Source organism: Colius striatus, chromosome 5, assembly GCF_028858725.1.
Source record: "Colius striatus isolate bColStr4 chromosome 5, bColStr4.1.hap1, whole genome shotgun sequence".
NCBI classification, from domain to species: Eukaryota; Metazoa; Chordata; class Aves; order Coliiformes; family Coliidae; genus Colius; species Colius striatus.
The window spans coordinates 10,368,820-10,396,404 of NC_084763.1; the positions used below are offsets into that span (position 1 = coordinate 10,368,820).

The 27,585-nt window shown below is 38.5% G+C and overlaps 1 protein-coding gene across 3 annotated transcripts in view; it reads left to right on the forward strand.

Annotated features, from left to right (window-relative positions):
- The window catches only part of PDE1C (phosphodiesterase 1C), a 190,010-nt gene that overhangs the window by 77,179 nt on the left and 85,246 nt on the right, over window positions 1-27,585 (forward strand). The gene's annotated exons all lie outside the window — the stretch shown is intronic.

Here is a 27,585-nt window from a genome sequence, read left to right on the forward strand (position 1 = left end):
TTTGAGCAAAAGGGGTTACTTTTTGTTTATCATTGTAATATATTCATATCAGGGGTTACCAATGCATCACTTCTCACTGTGCTTATGGGCCAGGGAATTTTAGTGATTTCCTTTTTGTTGAGTGTTCCTGGGGGTTTCTCTTTAGGCTGTCCTTCACAGCTGGTGCTGTGCAATTGCAGAGATTGCTCCAGTATCCTGAAGCATGGACTTGTGGCATTATAATTAGATTTTACTTGGTGATTTTGTTTTACTGAATATATAAATGAAAAAGCATGAGCAATTGCATTGCTGTGAGCCCAAAGGCATTGACCAATATGCAGTGATATAGCTGACTGCTCATTAGCTGATGTGTATGCTTCATGCAGTGCCAGTCCTCATGCTCTTAAGCAAGCTTAGAAAATAAAAGTGTCTTATTTCCTGTATTCCTTGCAAGCTGCAATTAATCAGAGGCTGTTCTGAAAATGCTAAAAGCTTTGTTCTTGCAGTTTTACTTTTGCACTTCCCACTTCTCCCTCTTCCTCTTTCCCTGGCTCCTAGCAGCTCCATAGGGAATGAGGTCTGCTGAGAAGCAGAAGTGAGTCATTTCTCTCAGCAAGTGAAATATGCCTCCCATTTCTCCCAGTCTTCTGTTGAAGGATTTATTTTCTGTTTCAGCAGGCATCTGAAATGTCTTTGGTTTCCAACTGATGCAGGGGTCTAGAAGGGCTCACCACAGTGTATGCTCGAGTGTGGCAGGGCTTTAAAAAGTGATCTGGAGGGAAGGTACTGAAGTTAAAATGACAACATTTTCTTTTTTACAAGCATGGCAAACTGCAAATGCAAAACCTGCCTTTGGCTGCAGTTTTAATCTAGTAAATGTCACTTGAAGCAGCATTTTCTGTTTTGCATAAGGTGAAGACTCAGGTGGAAAAGAACCACCATTTTTCATGCCAACTTTCATGCCACTAGCTCTTGCTCAGTCTTAGGGATTCTAGCTCGCCTAGGGATCAGGACAGAGAGCAACCGAGGGAAGTGGCACAGGTCTAAACAGCTGCTGGTCTCTCACCCTTTGAGTGTTGGGAATGATAGTCTCGTGTCTTTGGGGTCAGAGAGTCCAAGATGTCTCAGCTGCTGATGCTTTTGGGGAAAAAGGTAAGTCTAGGCAGTGTTAAATCAGTATAAAGCCCCTATTAGTCATTCCTTGCTCTGTTTCACTTGTAATGGTGTGTGAGAGCTGAACTCGAGTGAGAGGTCTTGTCAGGCATCAATTGACTCTGAGGAAGAGGTACTTGTGCAGGCTGGTGTTTTACATACTGGTGACCAGTGAGCTGAAATGGCATGAACTAGAGAAGAACTGGATGAAAAGAGTGGGATTTTAATACCTGTGGTGACTGTCAGAAACACTTGAAAGCAGGAGATTTCTTTCTGTCGTACAACATTCGCACACTATTTTGCGTTAGCCATGCCTGTCCTCCACCAGCATTACCTGGGGATCTAAGTGATAGAAAGTATTCAAGAAGGAAAGCAATCTTGGAGTTTCAAGCACAGTGCCAAACCCACCATCTTTTTATTGATGTGATCAATGATCCAGGTGTTTTACTAGCAGCAGTTCTGACAGAACAGAAGCATTATACAGCTGACTCTGTGAAAACAGTGGGCGGTGTGGATCCCAGTGGGGAAATTGCACTAGCTCTGCATCTAATTATATAACAGGAGATGTTTTTGAGCTCCAATTAGTTGCTTATCAAACATATTAGCTACACCTTTAGTAAGCCTTTCTAGTGTATTTTCATATGTAATTCTTACTCATTGCTGAAGGTCTTGCTAAGTTAGTTTGTTCTGATTTCCCTGTGAGAAGGATCAAAGTTGTGGAGTGTGTTGTATTTCTGAAAATAAGAGGGACACAAAGATCTTTCCAAATCTCCAAAACTCAGAGCCTGCTCTTCCTCTCTGACTGATTTTTCAGAGGTTTTTACATAGGTCTATCTGCATTGTCAGGTTGATCCATCACATATCATCTTCCTAAGCTGCTAGTCAACAGAATATGTGCTGATGTGTCCTTGGACTAGACTATCAGCTGACTGGAGCTACAAGCATTGAAGGGGTTTTATCTCTCGATAACCACCCAGCTTTATTCTATTCAGCTCATAATGTTCAAGGCAAGGAATCCTCAGGTTACTAATACCAGTGTATTTTATCTTTCTGCAGTCATCTCTGTGTAATAAATCTTTTTAAAATATAGAGTCATGGTGTCAAACAGTGTTTGGTATTACAGTACAGGGTGTTAGCTAACGAACTTGGCATCACTGACAGCGGCTTTTGTGTTACAACTGCCTTGTCACTGGGGACTGCAGCAGGAGCCACACATATCCTACTGTTCACTTGACATGAAATTTATATCCATTAATTCTTGAGGAAGTGCAGGTTACTGGATTGCATAGTAAAAGTTAGGTATTATGAGTTGCTTAAGTGAGAGTTTACACTTAATGGTTGCTGGTGCTGTCACAGGCTAAATTACCATCCAACAACTGCTCAAGCACTTTTGAGCAACCAAAAAAAAAAGCCCAACCAAACCAACCTAATGCAAGCCTCAGATATAGTAAGGAGTAAATAACATCACCCTTAGACAGCTAATTCCTTCATAATGCTAAAAAGTCTAGTCTTTCTGCAGCTGAGGAGCTGAAAACCTGGATCCCCATTCTGTATTTTTAAACTGATAAAAATCACCTTTGCACTTCATTTTCCTGTCATGTTCCCTGGTGAGGGAGGTGAAGAGATATCTTTTAAAATACAAGAACTTAATTGTTTTTTGCTTGATTTTCATTAAGTTGTTCCCTAATGAAAGACTCTTTGCTAAGAAAAAGAGGTGAAAAGATTTATTTGAGAGTTTGTTTTTCATCCTGGGACCTGTTCCTCCACCCAGGAAAGTCACTTGCGTATCCTCTGCTCAGTGGAAGATTGACTCACCAGCCCCATCTCATCGAGGTTAGTGGCTGCCTCATGTTTGCATGCTCATGAACTCCTCTGAATGGGGGTCAGCAGGGACCAAACAGCCTTGGTATGTGGAAGGATTCATTCATCAGCCAAGAGAATTGCAATGGGAAACAACTGGAAGCTAGCTAGTGGTAAGTCTGTTGTACTGCAATGATCAAAAGTACAAAGCTGTTGGCTTGCCATAAAACACATGAAACAGCAGTGTCTATGGAGATGATTTTTTTCTGCCTATATTTTTCTTTTTTCCTAATTTTTAAATAAATTGTGCATTTTTGTTCAGCACTTCAAGTGAAAGGAAAATATGAAAACAAGTGTCTCGCTAAAGGAGATATTTCTGTGGAATTCAGAGGAAGAAACGTTAGGTTAAATCTGTGCTCACACTTGCCTTAATCCGGTGATTTCAGTAGCGTCCTTCTGTTCTCTGATGATTTGTGGAATAAACAGTGTTTCATGTTGTGGATAACTCCAGCTCAGAGCTGGGACATGCTGGTTTTAATAAAATGCACCTAATCCCTAGAGCCATTTAACATCTGGAAAGCAAGTTGTTAAAAACATAAAGCACATCTAATCCTGTGAGCTGCTCAGCGCCTAGAAGAGGAGCTTTTTCTTGATGGAATGCTTTAAAGCCACAGCTAGGACATGAACTGCTGAGACATTTAGCCTGGTGTGCTCTTCAAGCTGCCAGGGTTGCCTGTCAGGTGCTGGATGAAAAATTACGATAGCATTTCCCATCATGTTCTTAATCTAACATATGCATAACTAATAGATATTTAGAGCAGTGACAATGAGAGTCAGAATGCATACACGTTCCTTGTAAGAGTTGCAAAAATGTAAAATGCAAGAAAATGAAGTTTTTCCATAGATGTCTATTATTTTCCTGGATAATGAAAAGGACCTTGATCTTCTCAGCCATACATTTATAATCTGTGGATTCAAGTAAGCTGACCTATTAGTTGGCTGGCGTAGTATTTTTTATTCTTACTCTAGCAAAGAGCTAAAAAGTTAAAACCCTTTGGTTTTGCTTTGTTAAGCAAGAGGAGCAATGGATTTTTTTGTTTTGTTTTTTCTTCTTCAAATAAAGCTAGGTAGAAGTGAAATAACATTTTGTTATATCACTAGCCTGTACTTATAGATATATTATTGTGTTGGACTGGTATTTCTCTGAAAATAATCTATGAGAACTAGAATGACATTAAATACTGGCTTTTAAAAAGCTGTATTAGTGAAACTGAAATGTTTCATGAATTCAGACACCTTCTAGTTACTTACAGTCGAATTGGCAATCTCAAATACATCAGTCCTGTCCCTAGCTTTGCAAAGTGCCCATAGTTTTGCAGTATCACCTCATTAAATCTTTACAAGAGAAGCTGCCATATTCAGACTTCTGAGTATGTTCACACAGAACCTGCTGGTGTGATTTTAATGCAACACACAGATGTTTGAACCATTTCTCACCAGGCTTGAAACCCAATGAAACTGAGCAAATGCTTGGGCAGATTTTCTAGTATGTTTTAAAAGATGAGCTCTCTATCACAATGGTGAAAGGGATACTGATGTTAGGACTAGATTGTGCAGGCATTACCCTATGTCATTATAACCAGAGCAGCAATGCCTGCATCACTGATCTGACTTTTATTGTTTGCTTAATGGCAGAAAGCCAGGGATGTCTTGATGGCTAATGAGGAGAGGTGGCTTCTCAGTCTTTTTAGCTACACAAAATGCTTCATCAGCTTAAAATATTTCTCTGTTACTTTCAGAGGCAGTATTAAAGTAGCCAGGCTCACAATTCAGGAGAGCTTGTAACATTTGTAAATTTAGGAGGCATACAGCCCATAGAGATGAAGGAAGTGACATCAGCCACATCAAACACAGCAGGCTTAACTTACTTGGGAGTTAGGTCTGACTAGATATTTACAAATATCTCCTCTATCCTTCTCTCTTTCCATCTTTACAGTCAGAATTTCTCCTTACTTCTTTGGCACCTTGAAGGTATCATGTTTGCATCTCTGCTGGCAGTGGTGTTGATGGGATTAGAAAGTACATGAATGGCTGTTTTATTAGGCTGTGCAAATGAGATATTAAATAATGTACTCTATTAAACCTAACTGTTAGTAAAAGCTTGCTGTAGTTACTAATTTAATAAAATCTGTTAGGAAATTGTGTTCTTGTTTGTCCAAACAGCCTCAGACAATCTGGTCAGAAAGTCAATTAATGAGCATTCTCTCCATTGTAAGAGAGCCTTTCTTTATTTTTAAAAATCAAAGTCGATTTGTGTCAGACCTGGTTTTGAAATGTGATAGTGATAATGGAGCTTTTTAGAATGGGAGGCTAGAGGAGGGACTGTTATAGCCTGATGTCAGTTTTGCCATTGATTTGCTAGGTGACCTCAGGAAAGTTGTTTTTTTTTTTTTTCCCCTCTGGAAAGCATCTCTAAAAACAGTGCTGTCAAATCTATGGTTGTCTCAAAGATTTATATACCATATGTCCTGTCAAACAGAGAAGGGAATGTCAACTCTGGTTCTGAAACTCCAGTGGGATCTGAGTTGTCACTGGTAGTTAAGCTTCTGTGGGATGATTTAAACCCTTATTCGCACCACTGCAACCACACTGCAAAGACTTTTGCATACAGGTAACGACTTTAAGTGTCTAAGATAACAGAAAGGAGAGAAGGACTCTGCATCTTTTCTCTTTCCTTTTTTTGATTCTGTCAAAATTACAGGAAAACTGTAACTGCATATGTATGTGAAAAAGCAATGGCTTGCTTTCTGCCCTGACCCAAGTCAATACAAATGTTGCTGTCAGTCGCATCCTAGATCTGTGAAGACAGATGCTGTCATGAAGGTGGTTCAGAGGGAAGATGATTCTTACACTGTCCCACTTCAGCTCTGAAGCTCATCCCCAGTTTACCTGCTCCTTCACTTTGTTGGTGATGAGATAATTCTAAGACTAGTGATTTTAGCTTAGTATTTGGAAACATGAGTTTGAAGGTTGGGTGAATTTTGATATGGTGCTGAAGTACAAGCTTGAGACATGTCAGTGGCAACAAAGCACATGGCAGGATGTATTGGAGCTGATGAAATCTCTCTAGAAAAGTGCAGCTTTGCAGAGATGCTTGAAATTTCCTGTGTAAGTGACCCCTTATTAGTTAGAACTGTAGTTAAAGCTTTTTTATGCAAATTGAAATGTATGGTGACTTCACCGTAGGTAAATGTTAGTTGTTAATTGCGTGTAAGAGCTGGTTGTTAATGCTGTTGTGAGGTTAAGAGATTGAAAAGCTGTGATGGGATCCATAAAAAAAAGGATTATCCATTTATCCCTAAAAACTAAAACATCCCCTGTTGCATTAGGGAGGTTTAAAATATGCTGAAGACCTAAAATTCTTGTTGAACAGAGGTCAGAAACAACTTCTCTGATTTTGTGATTCTCTCACACGTGCTTTATTCTCTCATAGTGAAAGCATTGATTGTACGTGTTTCTATATTATAACTGTTTTGGCTAGTATGGAAATAGCTATATGGTCTTAAAACTTGCTCACCCTCTGCATTTGCACAAGTGAATGTGGTTGCTTTCCAGAGAGTCACAGGATGGTTGAGGTTGGAAAGGAGTTCTGGAGGTCATCTGGTCCAACCTTCTGTTAAAGCAGGCTGCCCAGGACTATGTCTGTGCACGTTTTACATATCTTCAAGGATGGAGGGTTTTTTTTAATGAGTTTTACAAGTACCAGTAAAAGTACGTCATGACAGATGTGAGAAGGTTACTTGTGAAACATCTAGCTGCAACCAAAGACAATGGCCACAGCATATATTTATTATGGCAGTCCATCTGTTGCTGAAAAAATCAGGGTGTTCAGAACTAGAAATTTCTATAATACTCTTAAATGGACACTTTTGCTTGTTATTTCCTAGCTAACATTTAAAAACTCACACCAAACTAGACGAGTGATATAACTACGTGTGGCAGCATAGAAAATGTTATTACATTGGAAATAGAAGGCACAGGCACAGCCATAGGAAAGTAAGCACTGAGTATAATACCATAGCTTTTACTGGTGTCTAAAATGTGGTTTGACTCCTTTTATAGCAATTTAGCTGAAGAGTTCACAAAATGCTCCACACAGACGAAGCTTCTCTCTGATAAACAACTGAAAAAAAATCTTTATAGCCATGACCAGACACCTTGAGAGCATTCAGTGTACCATGCAGTCATCTCTCACTCCTCAGTGTAGCAGAAATAACTTCATGGCAGTCAGTGAAAAGACACAAATAAAACTTGTGATGAGGAGAACCTGGCCCCTTTTAGTGTGGTTTTATGGATCTCATTAAAACCAGCACCTCAGTAATGCTGGCATCTAAAGCTGTTACCCTTTCTACTATTTCATGTAGGAGGCAAGGGAATTTATCAGTGAATCCCAAAACTTTCATACCGAAGGATCCTTCCAGATTAAGAGTAATGTTTCTAGTTATGTTTTCAATATAGACCTCTGTACTTGAAAGTGATCTAAGGCTTTGTGTCATTAAAAAAAATCTTATGATTATTTATTATAATCACTGGAGAAGCTGACACTTTCCTGGTTTGTGGAAAAACTTTGTTGCCAACTATGAGTTGTTCCTAAGATCCAGAAATGGCCTTTTCTTTGTCACAGAGAAGTCTGACTGACCTACTTCTGTACCTGGGAGGATGAAAGTATTTCACTGTCTCTCACTTGTGTTTTTCAATACAAAATGCTGGAATAATATAAAGACCCATAAATTCTCCCAAGAGGACATCCCTAGCCATCACATATAGAATTGGGTTCATCTAGGGGTTTTGATCCCAGAGAATTTAAAATAAAGGAATAAAAGAAAGCTTCATACTTGGTCTCACCAGCATACGTCACAATCTCTTCAGCCTTGTCCAGGGATCCTTGGAGGTCTTCAAGACCTGCCTGGGCACGTTCTTATGTGATCTGTTCTAGGTGGACCTGCATCTGCAGAGGGGTTGGACCAGATGATCTCTAAAGGTCCCTTTCAACCCCTACCATTCTTTGATTCTATGATACATTTAGGATGGAGTTTTCCGAAATCATTTTAGAAGAGAAGGGAGAGAAAAGATGTTACATGGAAGAGAGTTTGTTTTCACCTTTGATATTTTGAGACTTTGATATTTTGGGGCAATACATAGAACAATACTGCTGAAAGTCTTTTTGTAGAGCCAAGCATGGAGAAGTTAGCTATATTTTTCTATGCAATTTAATTTCTTGACTACTTGTATGTGCCCATTATTATTTTCAATTTCATACTGAGAAGAACCTGAAATCTTTTTGTTGGAATCCTCCCTTAGCTGTACCACTGCTTTACAGGATGAATTCGAAATGAAAAGTTTAACTTTTTCTATTATTTCCTTTTTGTTGGTAGGATATAATTGAGTTTATATAAAACTATATCCTAAGCATAAAAAGGAAAATAAATTCCTCTGGTATTATCACCTGGTTTCCACTCATTATTAAATTATATATAGTGAATTAGCATAGAAAGAACCTGCTGTATATTGCAAGTAGAAAAGATTAATGAGACTTTTGTCCTTGCTTTGGCTGAATGTCTGTATCCTATCCTTAGCCTGGCAGGTTTCATATGAATATCTGCAAGCATATGTAGGTTTTATAATGAGACTCCTACCTTATCCTCATTTCAGCTGGGTCTTAGATAAAAATGTCCTCACTTCTCCCATGCACTATGAATTGGCAATTCCACAAGTAATCTTACGAGAGAAAGGACCACAAATTTACTTCCAGAGGCAGTCTTGTATAAGTGTATGGTGTATTAGCTCCCTACAAATCATTTTAATTCTTTCTGCTCATATGTTCTGTGTATAAACATAACCTGCCAATTTCCAGGTCTTCCTGCACTATGCTTTGGCTAGATCTATACTGCAACCTAACAGACTCAAGAAGGGTAAACGTCCCACACATCACCATTTTCAGCACATATAGCTCCAAGTCATGAATTTCCTTCTTGCATTCTTGAGGGAATAACTTACCTTGCTTCCTCTGGCAAATGCTGATAGATTTATTACGTGCTTGCAGTGAAATATTGCTCTCAATTACCCAGCCTAGAGGTATCTGGAAATTACAGCAGATAAAGTGATAGGCAAAATCAAACTGAAATGCGTTTTCTTTGGGTGCTGCAAGCATGTCCTTTAGCAGCCCCATTGAATTTGAGAATTCTCTGCTGCAAAAGCATTGACTCCCCAATCCAGCAGTGATTAAATTGAATTGCATTTCTTGGCCCATCTGAAGAGTGATATTTCTTCCTCTAAAAATGATTAGCCTTAGGTTTTGTGCCACATATCTTCCTAAAGCTTAATGCAAACTCTCAATTAGAAGGTTGAGTACCCTGTCCTTTCAAAGCCCAAGCACTTTATTTATTAAACCCTCTGAAAACGGAGGTGTTCAAAATCCTAATCCCTTTCTAAGAATGAGATTATCTTTTGGTTTATATAGTGGGATTTTAAAAAATGTGAGCAACTTGCTTAGAAGGAAGCAAGTTTTCTTGTGGAAGTTTTTAGGGATTCCTGGAAAACTGGAAGTAAATAAGAAACCTCACGGTTGGTGCCAGTGGATTAATTCCAAAAGTAATGTTTTGAAAGAAGTGTGCATCTTTCACATCATTTTTCATCTTCTTTGGTCAAAACTGATTTGTGTCTCCTCCCCCTTTACAGGTGCTGTGGGAGTACTGTAGAGGAGGATGAACAAGAGTCCTAAAAGGGACCAAGTATTTCAGTGTAGCAAAAACATATTCCTGAGAAGGCAGGAATTACATGATAACTCTTCAAGCCTCTTGTTATATCTCTTAGTCAGTTGATGAGTCAGTCCCACCAAGCAAATGTTTGAACGCGAAAGAAAATTCTGGTCATATTTAATGCATTTGGTTGCCACAACAGCTGGAGTCATGGCAGTTTGGTTGCCTGGGGAGTTTGCAGAGCCTCCAGCACCATTTCCTTGGGCTGCCATCAGAAATTTGTCTGAAAGCTAACAGCCAAGACCTGGTGACATTGTTTTCTCTGCACATACTCATCCATGGCAGAATAAATCCCTTTCTTTCCTTCCTGGCAAACTAAACTGAAGGAGGCACAGTACATGGACAAAAACAAAGGGTTCTTACAGTGGACCTGCCTTTAGCAAGCAACACAGGCACAACAATATTAGTATGTATGACTTTATAATAACCAGCGCTTGGATTTACTGAGTTTCCTTGTGGACTGTGGAGGAGTTCAGTGAAAGTGTGTGCTTCCAGAGGTGTTAAGTCTTACTGCAGAAGAGAGGGCAGTGTTGAGTGGCTTCCAGTGGCCATGTTTCATGAGCATTAATCAGGAATAGGAAACAGGATAATGTGAATTTTGCATGAGGAGAGGCCATGACATTATTGCAGTGCAAACCATTGTTTCTAAGATTTTTCAGACCACAGGCATGTGATCTTTACATGGTCTCTGAAGAAGATAATGTTCTGCAGGTTTCTAGTTGCTCTTCCCCAAGGTATTCCAAACCTGTCTGAAACGGTTTGATGTGCGCTACTGACAGTGAAGCAGCTGACTAGAAGCAAGCAAGGAAGTGATTTTGATTTCAAACTGGAGGAAGTCTGTTTCAAAGAGGTTAAGGAGCAAGAGTGTGCAGGGAAGAGGGAGGCAAAGACCTTGCATATAAATTTTTCATTGCATTAAAACTTCTATGGCATGAAAGAGACACAACACCTCTTTCCTAGGTCTTGTAAAGGAGCTAAGTGCTGTGTGTGTGCATACCAAAAACTGACAGTTTACAGTAATTTTCCATGTGTGATGATGTTCTTGAGGGAACCATGTGATAGGAAAAGCAGGCAGGAGTTTATCTCTCACAGTTTTTTATTTTCTTCAGTAGGATCAATCCTCAGAGAACCGTGACCATCATGAGGATTAAGAGCGGATTTCCACTGACCCATGGTGACATTAGATTTCTGTACCCACGGAAGTACTTTTCCCTTTGCTCTGCTGACATGCTTTGCTATCTGTGCTCCAGCATGTGTTCAGGGTCATAAGAAAGGTTCTGGCAAAGATTTTTAAAGAACTTACTGCTTCTCCTGACAGAGACATGGGGAAATCTTAAGCACATGAGGAGAAAGAAATGTATCAGGGCAGTTGTGTTTATGCCATTACAGCAGTGTAAAACGTGCCCCCTCAGAATTACCACGTTCATGGCCACCTGTATTGATGCTTAGCGTGAAAGAACAGAAAACAAGATCTAACAATAATCATCTGTCATGGTAAATATGTGCTCTGCTATTCAAACAAACCCAAATCCACAACTTAAAACCCCAGACCATTTAGAAGTAGGTGTATTAGAGGAGTGTGTGTGCACTGCTTCAGTTTTGAAAACCAATGGTTTGGAAATGTGGTCAGACTAATGAATAAGGCCTGGAGTGATGACAACTCCATTCAATTCCCATTTCATCCAGGGTTTTCCTCTTTCATGCAAACCAAGACTGTCAGTCTGGTCTCGAATCCTGGCTCTCTGTATTTAAAAGAACATTAATGACCTCATCATAGAAGAGAAATAAAAAACCCTCCAATGTTTGTTTGAGGTACTCATATCTAATGATGATGAAGGCTATTGAAGGGCTTGGATAAAAGAAAGTTTATGTAAGTCATGCATTTTAATGTCTCTAGGTAGTGTATTTTCTTTGGGCAGAAGGTCAGTAATCAGTTTATGTTCCAATCAAGGCAAAATACTTCATAGGTTTTGTAGTTGCTATCTTAAGCTGGTTACCCATGGCTGAATTTTTTGAACTTGTGCCATATCTATGGGTAACTTCAGTGTTACAAAAGCTACAGGCCCAAATGTGTTTAACTCTCTTCCTTTTCCCACCTCAGATAGACACATACCCATTTTGAGTAGTTTCTTTTCAGGTAGTGCAGCTGATTACATTTAAGTGGATAAATGATATGTTGTCTGCCAAAACTAAAGTGTGGACTTTCAGATAGTCATTTTCTCTCATGCTCTGGAAAATAAAATGTTTCCATTGTTAGATCAAGTGGAGAGTTACCGCCAGTTCCTACAAATGCTGCCAGACGCTGTCTCGAGCGTCGTGGGACTGAACCTTGGCTCCACCAGGAGCAAAAATGTTCAGTCCCATCATTGGACCAGCTTCTAGTATTTTATATGTAGACCAGTTTCTGATGTTGTAGGCCAACCCAAACAGTAAATGAAAACTAACAATTCCTAGCCTGTTTTGGTAAAACTGAGACCAACTCTGTTTTATAGTCTCTTGACTTAAACCCAGCTTCTCATTCTGCACTGTCGTCACTGATGAGAGGCAGATTTACTACTCCCCTGCAACCCCATTTGACAAAATTAGTGACCAAACAGCATTAAGTGCTTTCTTGATCTAGAGAGTAACGATACATAATAAGTAAAAAATCCTTTTTGCCAAATTGTTTTGAGTATTTACACAAATATTTCAGGCTTAGGGGAAAAAAAAGTTCATTAATATAACCATAATGATGTGCTCATTTACATTAAGCAATCAAGACTGGCTCTAATGGATCATACTTTGTTGGTGAGTTGTTGTTTTTGGTTTTTTTTAAAACCCTCTTGCTTTCCATGAAATTGTGATTATTTTTAAAAGGAATGCAATTAGACTTTTAGATATGGTATTTGAATATTTATTCTGTTGATCTGAATTATTAAAAGCATCCTTTCTCTGAAGCATAATTTTTAATTATCTTCAGTGGTGGTGCATCTTTAATAAGTGCTGTAGCTGAACCATGCAATTATCCCATACGATAGTTGCAGTGGAGTTTTTATTTTTAGTGATCCCTTCTTAAAACTGGCTGACTATTACTTTGTATTGACAGGCTGTTTTGTCTTAAAATACAGAAAAATAATGTATGCTAGGCTAAAAAGTATAGAAATAAACTGGTGAGCCATCAGATTTGTGTTGGGACTGAAAGCTGGAGTGCTCAGCTGAATGTGTGGTTAGTTAGGATGAGCCATAAGCAGTAACTCTGGAGAAGGGAGAGAATGGAGGTGAGGTGTTTCACTCTGTATGCTTTCAGCTGGACCTTACATGCCTAGTTGTCTAACAGCAGTAGAGTTGGGCTGGGCTGTCCGTAAAATTCCTTTGTGGTGAGCTTGCACAGAAATTCTGATCTGATTGTATAAAGGTTTGGATGTTACAAGATTGGGGACAGACATCTCTCAAAATAATCATTGCTTTGACAGTGTGGTAATTCTCTTCTCAGAAATGAAGTACATAGTGATGGATTAGTTTCTTGAAAGAACTTTGCCAAACCAATAAAGCATGAGGTTTCCCCCAAGTGTTCCATCTCTTGTTTCCCTATCTATCATCACACATTCACTGTCGAGCATTCAGGGCCCTCGGTCCAACCTTGCTCCCTGTCAGATGAAATGACTCCTTGCATGCCTCATGCCTTCACCTCACTTCCTGGAGTGACCTCTTCTTGTGGGTCTTAGGTGAGGTGAAGAGGAACATGTTCAGCAGTGGTGACCTCTCTTTCCAGGTTCATTGGTATTTGCTCTGTTGCCTGTGGTGGTCAGTAATCAAATCGCATAAAGTTTGTGCATCAACAGGCTTATGACATCATTGTGTAAGCTTCTAAATGAAATGCCTAAATCCCTCACTTGCAATCTGAGGTTATGTTAATCACATTGTTTTCTTTCTTGATTTATCAATAATTTATTTTCCTTCACATTTTAAGGTGGTGTATTGGGTTGTTACACCATTTGGCTATTGAAGTCTTTGCAGGTGGAATCAAACTTGGCCCATGGAGATGCCCAAAAGGGCACTTGCATGTGCACACACACACACACACACACACACACTCCAACACTTCCTGAAACATGAAGCAAGATGTAATTTAGTTGTGATAAAACTGGTATGATTCTGTAAAACTTCTTCTATGAAAACAAAACCACAACTAAACAGTAAATTTTTACTATTAGCTGTAGCACAGTTGTGTGGTTCCCAGTTGTCTACAAACTGACTGCTCTCAAGAAACACAGTTCCTGCACAGTTCTGATTAAAAAAAGGATAATCGTGTAAGGAAAGAATAATTCAGGCTGCAGGGGACCTCTGGGGTCAGTTTGTCCATCCTCTCGCTGTGCTGCAGGGCTAACCCCAGAGTTAGACCAGCTTGCTGAGGTCCTCTGCTGCTGGCTTTCAAAAGTCTCCAAAAATGGGTATTACACAGCTGATTCAGATCTTAGTCAGTCATCCTGTAAACAGTTTTCCTTTTGGTTGAAACCAGAAAAGTCCATATAAATCAATTGTAAATAAATTTAGATAGGAAAATACATGACTTCAGCGACGTTCTGGAACAGTGCTCTGATAGGATTTGTGGGAGGAGAAAGCACTGTCTTGAGCCCAAGGTGCATATTTGTCTGCTTGCAAAAGTGGTAATGTAACTGTGTCTGATAGCAAAGGACTCAGTGACCCATTTCAGATTTGAAACTTTGATGCTTTTACCAGCAAAGGGTGTTGAATTTGCTGCTTGCACTTGCAGTTGTCACCTTTCTGCTGCTCCCCTGTATTTATATAAAGTTATAAATGTAATGCATTTCTTACTGTGTCCTTCTCTGGTTATATTTCCGTAGGGAATAGGAGTAATCCTTCTCCTTGAATTAATGAAGCTAAGTCCCTCCTGCAGAATTCAAGAACAGACTGGGAGCGGTGATAGAGCTTGTTATCTAATTTACCAGAGGAGCACTAATATTCACAGTTATTCATTTTGTCCCTTCTCTGGGCAGGGAGACCACCTCATATTCCAACTCTGTTAGTGCAGTAGCTTTTTCAGGCAATTCATTTTCAGCCACACATATATAAATGAAGTCAGTATTTGATCTGAGTCATTATTTTTTTCCCCCTCTCTTTATCAAATGATCTTTCTTTTCTTCTGCCTTGCACCATTGTATAAATGATGAAGTCTCAAAAGTCACTGCTGAAGTCCACCTTTGTTGTTAATTTTCTGAATACTAACCTAAGGTGGCAACTGGATCATGAAAGAATTTTCAGTCGTCTTCCAGTGGTAGCAAGCCCGGTTCAGCTGTGAGGGAGGGATCTGAAGCCCCATGCCTGTTGTGTGAAACTTGAGGAATTGTGAAAATCTATGAAGATGTTTCCATGGGGGAGAGGGACAGAGTGGAAAGAGCAGCAGCCCTCGTGTGAGTCTGACTTTCAGTCTGTACTGCTGTGGCCCCTTGCCCACTTCTGCACCCTTTGCAGAGCGCCTGGCTCTGCAGTTGCACATATATGCACATGTAGGATAAAACTGCATTTTACTTAAAGGCCTCTTCTTCTAATGGAAGGTGGTGAATTACTGCTTTAGGTCCCAAGTAATATGTAGCGATTTAATGACTTTATAAGAAACACTCATTTCAGTACGAAGCAGAAATTTCTGTTCTCTCCATTATGATCAAACGTGCATTATATTTTAAACAGAGCTGTTAGAAGGAAAGGATTATTTGCTCGTGTTGTAGGAAATGTAAAATTGCATCTAATGAGCTTATTTGCAATTTTTAGTAATGTATATTGCCATTAAAATCAATGATTTTAAATATTAAACACAGTAATTACACTTTGGACTGCATTTCATTTCAACTTACTCTGATGGATTAATTTTCCTTACAGAGTGTTGAATTGACATCAATTAACTTTCTAAATAGGTTATTGAGTTCTAGGAGATGTATGTGCCTGAATAAAGTTAGGAGCTGTTTATAGTATGGATATAGTACTACAAAATATTCCTCAGAAATGAGTTTCGAGTTTATGTGATACATAGTCAATACTCCTTTTACTGCATCTTTGAAAAACTGGTCTTTGAGAATGCACTTTATGAGAAGAACTGCTTTGATTAGTTGTGTAAGAAGATGGGAGGCAAGACAGATGAAATGTCTTGAAAATTAGAAGATAAACTTAGACTTTCTAACCAAGTTGTCCAGGCACTGAGGATTCATCTGTTCTCAGAGAATGTAAAAATTTCTAGTAGGTGTTAATACTTTGGAAAATTAAGTCACATAACTCAAAGGTTTTGGAGTCTTAGACACTTCCCAAAAATATTCATAGGCTCTTATAAAACTCTTCCACAAAAGTATGTAAGTGCTTTCCAGCAGCATATTAAGTGACATCATTAACATTTTTCAAAGTTGCAGTAAGAACTGTAATGACATCTGCCCTTTTCTCTGTAATGCAAAGGCAACAGTGCAGCAATGTTGTAGCAGTGGTTAAATTTGGGCCAGGAAGAATGTGGGGGGGTTTGTGTAGCCTTGAAAGCAGTTATAAACTTGCAGGAGTGTGTTCAACCAAGTTGCTCACTGGGAGAATTTCATGACAGGTAGTTCTGACCTGGAAGGGTAGCAAAATGTATTATTTTTTCTGAATCTTTGAAAATATGCTAGAGAAAATGAAGAAAAGATTACTTAGAAAATTACTAGGTCAGTTTACTATCATAGAATCATAGAATGGTAGGGTTGGAAGGGACCTTTAGAGCATTATGTAAAGAACACACAACCCAACCAGATTGGGAAGCTTTTATCCCTTTTATCCTAGTGCCATTCCTGAGTCACAAGGAGGTTGTGGGGTCTCCTTCCTTGGAGATCTTCAAGACCCTCCTGGACACATTCCTATGTGTCACACCTGGTCTAGATGAACCTGATTCTCCTGGGAGGTTGGACTGGATGATCTCTAAAGGTCCCTTCCAACCCGTACCATTCTCTAATTCTATGATTCTAGGAGTCAGTCGAATGCTCCTTTGCCACCAAGGGATGTCTTTGAGATTGCAGCAGGTTACTGCTGTTGCCTTTCCAGTATTAAACAGGTATAGTGATGAACATTACACCAAATAAAGGCTGGTTTCATGTGGATTTGTGGCCTGTTGTTAGACAGATAAAGCATACAAGAACATGCAGGCTTTTTAATGTCTTTGAGGCATTCACAGTGTCACTCCTACTTGGAAACCTGGAAGTCTAGTAAAAGTTATCCTAGTACTGACACCTCCCTCAGTCTCTTTCTATAAACAGCTACTACTGTTAGACTTAGATTCCAGCTTGGTTCAAATTGTCTAATGGTTTGAAAAGGTATTCAAGCAGATGATCACATATCACCTGAGTATGAGCACCCGTGTTTTAAAGGGAAAAGGAGAGTATCTTTAATAGACCATTTGGAGAAAAGGCAGAACATTTGAGAACTTAGTCTTTTGTAATGTTAATATCATACCTTTTTGGTTTTCCTCAGCTCTTTTAGGTGATGCAGTAAAACATGCTTCCTCTCATTATGAGCTTTGTGTTTTGTAGTCTTAAAAGCCTCCTGTCTGCAGCAGTAGTTGTTAAACTCTGCTGTAAGAAAATGAGTAAATAACACGAACCCATTTTTCAGGACGAAAAGGAGTAAAACTGTTTGCTGATGAGTGTCTTTCCCTCTGCTTACAGAGGCCTTCTTGGTATCTAATTGCTCTGCTAACCAGCATGTCAGGCATCCCTTGTGTGACAAAGAAGAAATAGACTCCTTCAATAGGTATATTTCTTTGCTCTGTCTCCCCAAGCTGCCATTAACACTTGCTAATGTTATTCATTGATCTTTCTCATGCTGATTCTTCTACACAAAATTTGTATCATTTTTGATGATTAAAGCTCTTAGCTATCTCCAGTGACAATTTTTGTCAGCACTGCCCTTCAGATTCCTTGAGTGTGCATTAGTAAGTTAGGAACATGTTTAAAATAAGACAGACACTCTGCTCATATACAGTTGATTATCTTTGTCTATTGCATTCACCCTCCTTGCTGACTCTAGCAGCAACTTAATGCTTTTGTCCATACTGACTTCTACACATCTTGTCAGGTTTCTTTTATTATTACTTTTTTAATGTATATCATGTCCTAAAGTATGAATGATATTTGGTATGAGTTCTTATTCTTCTGGGAGGAAACATCAGTGCTGAATTTCAGAGGAAATTGGTGTCACTTAGTGGAGAATGTCAACCTTGAGAGGGAACCAGGGTGTCCTACTACCACTGTCATTCACAGAAGTGCCCTGCCCTTTGCTTGTATTAGGTTTCATTAGCAGAATAATTTCTGCTGGCGGATGTTAATGCCTTTATGTTAATGTGTATGTTCTTAGCCCATATGACAACCTGCCTGATAGCCAAAGAGGCTTGTGCTCATGATGCTGGTATAGAAAGCCAGATGGATCAAAGGAATGTTCTTCCCAAAGACTGACCATTTAAAGATTGTTCTCTCAATCATGCAGCTATTGCCTAGATTTTCTCTAGCGTTGTTTGTACACTGCAGCTCAACAGTTGTGTTGTATGCCTATTCACTTGCATTGGTAATCTAGAGTGTGTGTTCATTCCTCTAGGCAGAGAAATGTTGTTAGTATATGCAGGATACATGCTTATTCCTTTCCTTTTCTGGTATTGTTTGGAGGCCTGCTTTGTGCAGATAGACCTTTTAGGTCAACCTATGGTTAGGACAGGTTCACTCCTTTGGAACACCTACCCTTTATTATGCTGATGTGATTGTAGACTTAATTAGTAAGACTCAAAAGCTTTGTACACATAAAGGATCTTGTAGAATGTTACTGACAAAATGAGCCATTGCTAAAAGTCCTTGACAAATGTGATAGCTTTGTTTCTTTTGCTCCAGGTTTTTCTGCTTCTCCTGTCCTCTTGAATTGTCATGGACAATTTGAAAAAAAAAAGTAAGCAATGGCAAACAGGAATCAATCCAGCCCCAGTTTGCCTCAGTTTGAACCTGGCCCTTTTTGATTGGTTTTACAAGTCTGAGTCCAACTTCTACCTAAGTCAGCAGTAATAGCAGAAGCTGGAAAGCAAGGTTCAGCCATGTTACAGCTTTATGTATGATGGGGTGGACTGTAATACGTTATGTTTTCTAAAGTCAGAGAAAAAAAGTTCTTTGTCGTCTTTGTTGGCAGAATTAGGCCAGCTCTGAGCATGGCAAAAAGTTTTGCCTTTTTTGGGGAAGCCAGACCAAGACTCAGGCTGTCATGTGGGTGATGTCGCTCAGGTTGGCCTGGCACTGTAAGCGCTCTGGTGACATGTTTTTGGTCAGTTGCAAAAGTTTTCATTTTCCTTCCTGAAACAAATACTTTTCTTATACAAAGCAATTAGCCATTTAGCTTGTCTCAGATATTTAATGAACCATAACGTTATCTAGTGTAACTGCATGATGGATTAATTTTTCACATGATTGTTCCTGTATCACACTGGTTAAAAATGTTAATATCATAGTTGAAAAATGTTCAGTGAACGAGGCAGGATTGGGGTTTTTTTTTGATCTAAAAGAGGTTTTGTACAGTTTGCTGATCCATTGAAACGTGCTGAAACCGTCAAATGAAAATGGTGCAGATTCCTTCAGGATGTGCATGCAACATACTGTAATACAGAGGCCTGTGGCCCTTTCAGATGTGCATTAGGTAGAGATGGGGAACAAATAGTACATGCTCCAGATTTGTGTTGCTTACCCAGGGTAAACGGTCAAATCCCTTGCTTCTAACTGTCAGATCAATGTTTTACCTGTCTTGGTGATAACCCCATTTTTATGTATGTTTTTAAGGAAACTCATATGAATCTTGCTGAAGTTACAACTTCTAAATTGTCATTTGCAGAATCAAATGGAGGCTTGAAATCAAAATACCGTCTGGAGAGGAGAAATAAGAAAATGGTTAGGAATAAGAGCTGCAACCATAATGCAGTCAGTGTGTTTTAGGCTTACATAGCATGGTCAAGCTGAAACTATTTTTACTCATTATTGGATAGATGTACAATGCCTTATATTGGTAATTTTAAAATAATTTTCATGTAAGGGACATGTAACCAAATTCATGACAATGAAGTTCAATTACTAGTCTATAAAGTGTTATGATGCTGCTGTGTACTGCAGTATAAGAATATCGATTTCACTTTTTTGTACATTTATTATTTTTAAGCAATAAGTAAATTTTTTCCTTTCAAGTTCAACAGGAGGAAGGGGACTATTTAGTAACAGCCTGAACTGATCCTACAAATGTTTATGCTTATGCATGGCTTTACTCATGAGCAATATTGTGCAGCTGTGAAGGTTTCAAGATCAGATCCCAATTTAAGAAGATGTAATGATAGGACTAAAAAAGAGGAGAAAGACAAGGGATACAGCACAATGCTTAACTAAACTACACGTGGGCGCTATATCAAGAGCAAGCTGTAGTTTTATGTTCAAGGTCCTGTTTTCTTGTTTTTACTCATCACATTAAATTTAAGCCCTGATCCTGTAACGTACTGAAAGAGCCTGTACGTACTGAGGTCAGTGGGAACTAATGAAGCAAAGAACCTTGTAAATCAGTCCATTAGGCATCTGGATTATTGTTTCCCTGTCATTTAAAAAATAGTTCCAATCTGCTTTTTTATTACTTAACAAAGCATATTTTTAAAGTTCTGAGTTTAGTGCTTCCACTGATTACATTTGCTTTACCATTCCCTAACTGAATTGTTCGCTGTTTCTCCTGTGCTCTTAATCTATTTCCAGAAGCTTTCAGCGTTTTACTCTCTGCTCATTGACCAAAATAGTTGTGTTTCCTTTATTTCCTATTTTCCAACCCCAGAGGGGACAGGATGCTGTGGTAATGAGTGTATGAATTTCAGAAGAACGTACAAGTGTGTTATCTCAGTGATTATAGTGAGAAGCAGCATGAGATATTGGGTAGGTTACTGATTACTGACTCAGAGACTGAAGAAGCTGAATGAAATGTAGGTAAAATGGAAATCACCAGAGATTCTGAGTTCCTGGTAGTTCATCTGAGACAGTGAAAGTTTACAACACTGCAGATCTGAGGTAAAATTTCTTGTGTAAGATGACCCACATTTTTGTGAAAATGATCTCTTTTATCTGAAGGATCTACAAACCAAGTTTATGTAATGTCAATTATTTTAGCTTAATGAAGTTCCTTCAGACCAAAGCTTTGTTTTTTTTTCCTGGTGGCTGAAAGACTGTATTATGTGTGCATGACAAGTAACCAGAAAGATTCTCCTTCCTCATTTTTCTTTGTGTGAAGTCACTGAGAAAAAAAAAAAAAGTTGATCCCTTCATTGCCTTTTTGAGAGGATGGAGTGTAAAGTTTGCCACATCTTAAATCCTTCCCAAATTTCAAAACTGATCATGAATAAGTGGGATATGATGTTTTATTTTAGATTTTTCATGCAAAGTCAAGATGAGAGTGAAAGGGTCACATATTCAAATGCATTTCAGAGTTATTATGCACAACAGGTTTTAGTAGGCTTGTGTGGAGCCAATGCATTACTCTATATTCTCTGAAGGTGTCTCTTATAATTTGGTTTGAAACATAACTCTTACAGACTCATAAGTCTGATTCATTAACTCTACACTGACATTAATTTGTTTTAAAGAGAAGGAAACCATCTGTGGTCATAATTTTGGTCAAGGGTTGCAGAAGTGTCCTGAATTGCTTAAGAAAAAAACATGAATGTATATCTGCAAAAGGACTATCATTTATGTCTGGAGGAAGAAAAATACCTGTAACAGTAACATAAGGAACAGACATGTTGTTTCTAGTCCTTCCACCATTAGCAGGGGTGACCCAACTCTGTAATAGTTTATAGAAGACCTAAAAGACCTAACATAAAAATTTGAATGAAAGATACTGGTTGAAATTGGTGAGCCATCTGCCTCGAAGTAAAATACAGCAGCTCAAAGTCACTGCAGTGAATCCCAATTTGATTGTCAACTGTGTTTGAGGAATGAGAAGGGAAAGAAGCGCACACAGTTACTGCAGTGGCAAAGTGAATGGGACTGTAAGGGTGGGTCTCCACATTTCTCCTCGTTCAGGAACTAGGAGGTTAGGTTTGTGAAGAGCTTATATATAGTGACATTAACTGCCATCCCTACTACAAGTTGCTGGGATAGGTGTGCTGGAAAACGTCTGGCACATTTCTTCATCAAACCCGTGTCTGAGACTGCCTACATGGGTGAATGTTGCAGGGTTTGACTGATGCAATGCAGTACGTACCTACAGTTAATCTGTGTGGAACACCAATTCTCATAAGTGAACATATCTGAAATACAGTCACCCCTGATACAAAATTTCTGAATGGTGAATGCTTAGATATTGGTCGTTGCCCTTTATTGAAGCTCTGGCCCAAGTTAAGGCTCTTCAACTGACAACCAGGTTTGTGTCTCAGGAGTATAGTCATATGGTAAAAGATAGTGAAGTAATTAGAAGCTGTGTGTGATAGTGCAATTAATTATTTCCAACTGAGCTATTTTGTTCACCTAGGAGGTTGTTTTGAAGGACTTGAGACACATGTCAGCAGTTTAAAGATCTAGATTGTACATCTTCACTTTTATTTGTGTATATCCAATGTATTTTTGAATCAGGATGTGTGGAAGGAAAGCAGGTGGGTTATATCATCTGGGACTGTTGTGCATAATGTAGGTCAAATTTTAAGCTATCACTAACTGCTTTCATTTACTGAGAAAGAATTACAGTGTTGATATGCCTTCAGAAATTTCTGTACAGAGATACATTAATACTTTCAGCTGTGTATAAATATAGCCTTTGGTCTTCCATTTCATTCTAAGTCCAGTATTACCTGAACAATAGCTTCCAATTAAACTAACTTCAGCTCCAGTAATATTCCCCCTAAGGGAATGTTTTTAGTATGCTTGCCTAGGTATTGATTTTCTTACCTTTTCATTTTATTCTGAAGATTAAAAAACCTCTGTGCTCAATTTAATTAAAAAAAAAAATTAAATACTAGCTCTCAGAAAGTGCTACATCTTTTTTTTTTTTTTCAAACCTATACAGAGATATAATATTCACCCTGTTCTTTAGGAGATTCTTCCAACAAATAGAACATTTCTGGTTAAAAACCCATACATTTCCTTAAAATTAATGAAATTGTACATTTTACAGTATGAAATGAAGCAGGAGGCTATCTTTTTCAAACCTTTTGAGATTTGGAGCCATATAAAAGCAGTTTATCAGGCTGCAGTAATGTTTAATGTCAAGATTATTTACATTGCTGAATATTATAACTGAGGTGCTTAAGAGTCATTAAAGCATAAAAATGCTTTGTCAAATATTGTCAGTGTTTTGAAGTGTGTCATTTCATACAGTTCTAGCTCAGCAGTGTGGAACACAGGTTCACATTTCAAGGATGTAAAAGAAGAGTAAAAAAAACCAGCTGTAGTGTATGGAAATTTACAATGCAAGATTTAAAAGAAGGAAGAAGGAACAGTTCCTACGCAGGGCCAATGAATACACATGGGTCCATATTTACAAATTTTTGTGTGTTTTTAGAAGACAATTTTTTCCCTTTTTAAGTTTTTCTTCTCCAAAGTTACCAATACCAAGCACAGGAAAAATAAGCTTTATGTTTCATTGAAAATCCAGTTAAAGTACTAAAGTACTAAAGCCCATCATGGTCCTATATGGTTAAAGATGTGACTTTTTTTCACTCACTGCAAAGAAGAGATGGTAATTTTATTAGTGCTTCTGTTAATTACCAACCCTAATATGGCTTGAGTAATTGGACTATGATTGTGTGGTATTTTTAGATGTGGATAGGTTATTTTTAGGAATTCTAATAGCTCCTCTGTTCTGCAAAATTAATCTCAAGGCAGTTTTACAAAACATCTATGACAAATCATCCCAATAAATTAGTTTAAAGCTCCTGTAACCGAAACAGTTTTTGTGTTTTCTCATAGTGTAGCCAGCAAATTTCATCACACAGTGTATTTATTAAGGCTATATAGGTACCAGCAAGCTGGTCACCATGGTGCCTAGCTGCCAGAAGCGTGGCTCCTATCTGGACACCAGCCCATGGAAGTAAGATGATGAGGTCTCACTGCTCTTGAGGCTTTTTTAAAGGGTAAGTTAATATAAGAACCAAAGAACTCAACACTCTACTTTACAAAAATGTATATATTTTTTATTCCTATTTACATCATGGCCTAGTATTTAGAGCACTGGCATGGACAGTGCCAAGATTTTGGCAGCAACCCCTCCTCCTCAGAGGCAATTTACGTCAAGTTGCCAGGAAAGTGCCCTAAGCTCCACTTCCCGAGCTGAGGTGGGCAGGGTAAGGAGGTCTACAACCTTAATAAATGTCAGATTTGTGAAGCCACAGGGAAAGAAAGCAAGAGGAAATCCTGGTCGTTGGTGTTGAAGGGAGGATTTGTGCATGCCAAGTCCTAACTTTATACTCATACATTTTACCCTTCTCTTCAGGAAAATGGTAATCTCTTAGCAACAAAGCTGGACAAAGCTGTACTTTTACAGCTGTGTCAACTAACAGATAATTCTGCAGTTCATTTTTTAACCTGTAATCTAAGGTTGCCAGTCAAAATCCGCTATCTAGTTTCAGAGATACTTAAAAGCAGGAATTTGAGGACCTAAATGTGACTTGGCTCTTCTAGGGAATGAAGTAATTCACCATAGGTGAAGTATTATGTTTCATTGGCTTAGAAGTGGGACAGAAAGTGAGCAGAGAAATCTTGACTGCGTCAGTTGAGTCACCTAAGTGACAGGGAACTGATCTTAAACCTTTCAGCACTGTCTAGGGCCTCAGGGAGGATTAGACTTCCTAATGGGAAACATGGGGTCAAAGGGATTAGTATTAAGTCAATAAAAACTTGAATTCAATATAAAAATTCTCATGAAGTGCCTGATCCTGCAAAATCCTGCAACTTCCCTTAAATGAATGTGTACTGAAGGTGATCTTAATTTGAGAAATCAATGTCAAAACCTGTCTTTTGTCCAACATCCATTCATCTTTTAAAATTTAATATTGCAATGTAAGGTTACAGGAAAGGAGAGGGAAAGGGACAACACCAAGGTACTTTTGCTGTTATTGATTTTTGAGTCCAACTGTATGCCCATGACCACAGTAAGCTCTAGTAAAGTCGGTGCCTCTTCTTTTGACAGACCCAGTGTAGTCCAAGCCTGTCCAATTCAGGTAGGTCTTCTGCAAGAAGTATCATTTATCACAGCACTGCAAAGAAAGACAGGAAAAAACATGGAAAAGATACTTATTCTCAAAGAATCAATCAGATTTTTCTCAACTCTTCGCAGTAAAAATAAAAACCAAAACCAAAATGAAGAAACTGTTTTCAGTGGATGTGTTTTACGAATATTGTTGCTTACATTTGGACTCTGAAAGCAGAGACAAATGAGGGTGTGTATTTCTGTGGTTCAGAAATAAAACTTGTCCTATGAAAATAATAGTTTACACTTGCCTATGGTTGATCAAAGCCTTGCAATCCAAAGATAGGAAAGGATTGCCCTGAACTAATTAGGTAGTTGGACTAGGTGATTGTTGTAAGTCCCTTCCAATTGAACTATTCTCTTATATTCTAGTCTTAAAAATAGTAAGATGGAAATCTGTGTGAACAGCAGAAATGAGATAGTCTAATTCATGTAGAGAAAGTAAAATGGATATACTTATCCTTATTAACATTCATTAAGGAATTAGTAATATCTACACCCTTCTAAGGAAGCTGATAGTCTCGGCGATTTTAAAGGTGTTTTCCAACCTATGATTCTAGGATTCGATTGTACTGGTCTCTCTCCAAACAGAAGACAGGTTCAGTTGTGTGGCTTCCTCTTCTCATCACACAGTGTTTATGTAGCCATCTGCTTTTTGGACATTTAGACACCATATTCAATGCATTCCAGACCTCAGAGATGGGTCAGACATATATTTAGTCTCTGTCTTGTTCATAATCGGAAGGGTTTAACTGCATTGTGCATATTTGGGGAAGAGAAGTTAATTTAAATCTAACCTTTTAAGAGACTGTTTGATTGAGACAATCTAAATTTTGAGAGTATATTTGTCTTTAAAACTTTATAAATAATTTCTAGTGGTTGATTGTGGTTGTTTATTTAGTTGTGTCCAGTGTTGTATAAACACTGTGTAGAAATACAGTTTAGACTCTTTGACCAAGATAAATAGGTCTAAGGGATTTAAGAAATAACCTTTCCTTACATATCTAGTATTCAGAAATGGTTGACTGATTTTGCTTCAACCTTTAATAAACCACAACGCTATTCCATCACTGAAAATATCTCAGATTGGTTAATTTTTTATACACCCTCTCAAGGATTTAGAGTAGTTGTACTAATCTAAGCCTTATACATTCTGTGTAAGCAGACTTAATCTTCAACCTTCGTTGTCCTCTAGTTAAGAAAACAGTGTGTAGAGACAAAATGGGAGACATTGCAGGAGATTTTATTTTCAGTACTTTTTTTGTGTCCACTGAGTTGTGTTTTTTAATGAGCATTTTCTGTAAATGCATATACTCTGCATTACCACCTCACACCTCCTTTATTTACAGGTGAATAAGGTCGATGTTTTTTATGGTGTGATATGAAGGAGAAGTCCTGAAGGATCAAGCCTGTTGTCAGAATGAGCTAGGGGACATCAGCAATCAGGAGAGAGGTGGCAAGGTCTCTGAGTGTGCTTTCTGTATAGAAATGATCTCAGCAGCGTCAAGGTGAAGGACACATCTTATGCAGCTCTAACGATCATTTCTAGCCTCTAGAAATCAGTGTGTTCCTGGTGTTTTGGAAAAGCTGTATATAACCTCACTTAGGGTATTGTCATCTGTCGTTCAGATCAGTGATAAAGTGGAAGTACCCAGTGACCCTCAGAGTTTGGAGGACTCAGAGAACACCTGGATTCTGCCTTCATTAGAAGTGCTACAGTGCTAATGAGCGTGCTGTAATGGTCTACAAAGGCATTTTAACATGGTAAAGTAGGTGTAAAATAAGCCAGGGTTTCCCAACAGTAGCCAGCTAAATTTGGATAGTAAGTATCACAGTGCATAAGATGAGGAAAAAAGGTGGAGGTTAGATCATTTGTGTTAGTTTACTCTATCTATTCTCTTTAAATATGATCAGTACACATGGCAGTAGGATTCTAGATGAAATTAAATCAACGATGCAGCTATAGACTACTGCATTTTCACTAGAAGGTACTGTCCTGTAAATTGTTAGTGAATCACTTGTACTTAAATCTGACATGTTTGATAACTAGAACAATCTGCCGTCTCTCCTATTTTTGGCTTCCTTAGATGCCCTTTCCCAACTACGTGTCCTTCCACCAAAACCCCCCACCCCAATGCTGTGGATAACTTTGCACCTTTGAAAGAATTGGGTTGGTCATACATGTGATACCTACTTGACAACTACAGGGAATTCTTTTTTGGCCTGGGTAAAGAGCTCTCAGGTTTGAAATGGAACATTTTCCTTTCAGATTGATGAACATCGTGAACGATGGATGAACACTGTGACTTGGAAATTTCCAAACAGTGCAAACTTCCCTAGGTCTAGACTTCAGTGTGTAGTGATGTTTCAGCTTCTCATTGTACATTCAGTGATTATTGAAGGAAGAGAGTTTGAGAGATTATTACGCTTCCTTTGTAAAGATGGTGGGAAAATATATCAACTCTTTTTGTTGCAACAATAATTGTAGAATCAATCACATTATGTATTATCGTTATCTCTTCAGCTTTTGTATTCCTAAGACAGAGCAACACTACAAAGTTGATATAGCAAACATTCATCAGTACAAACTTTCATT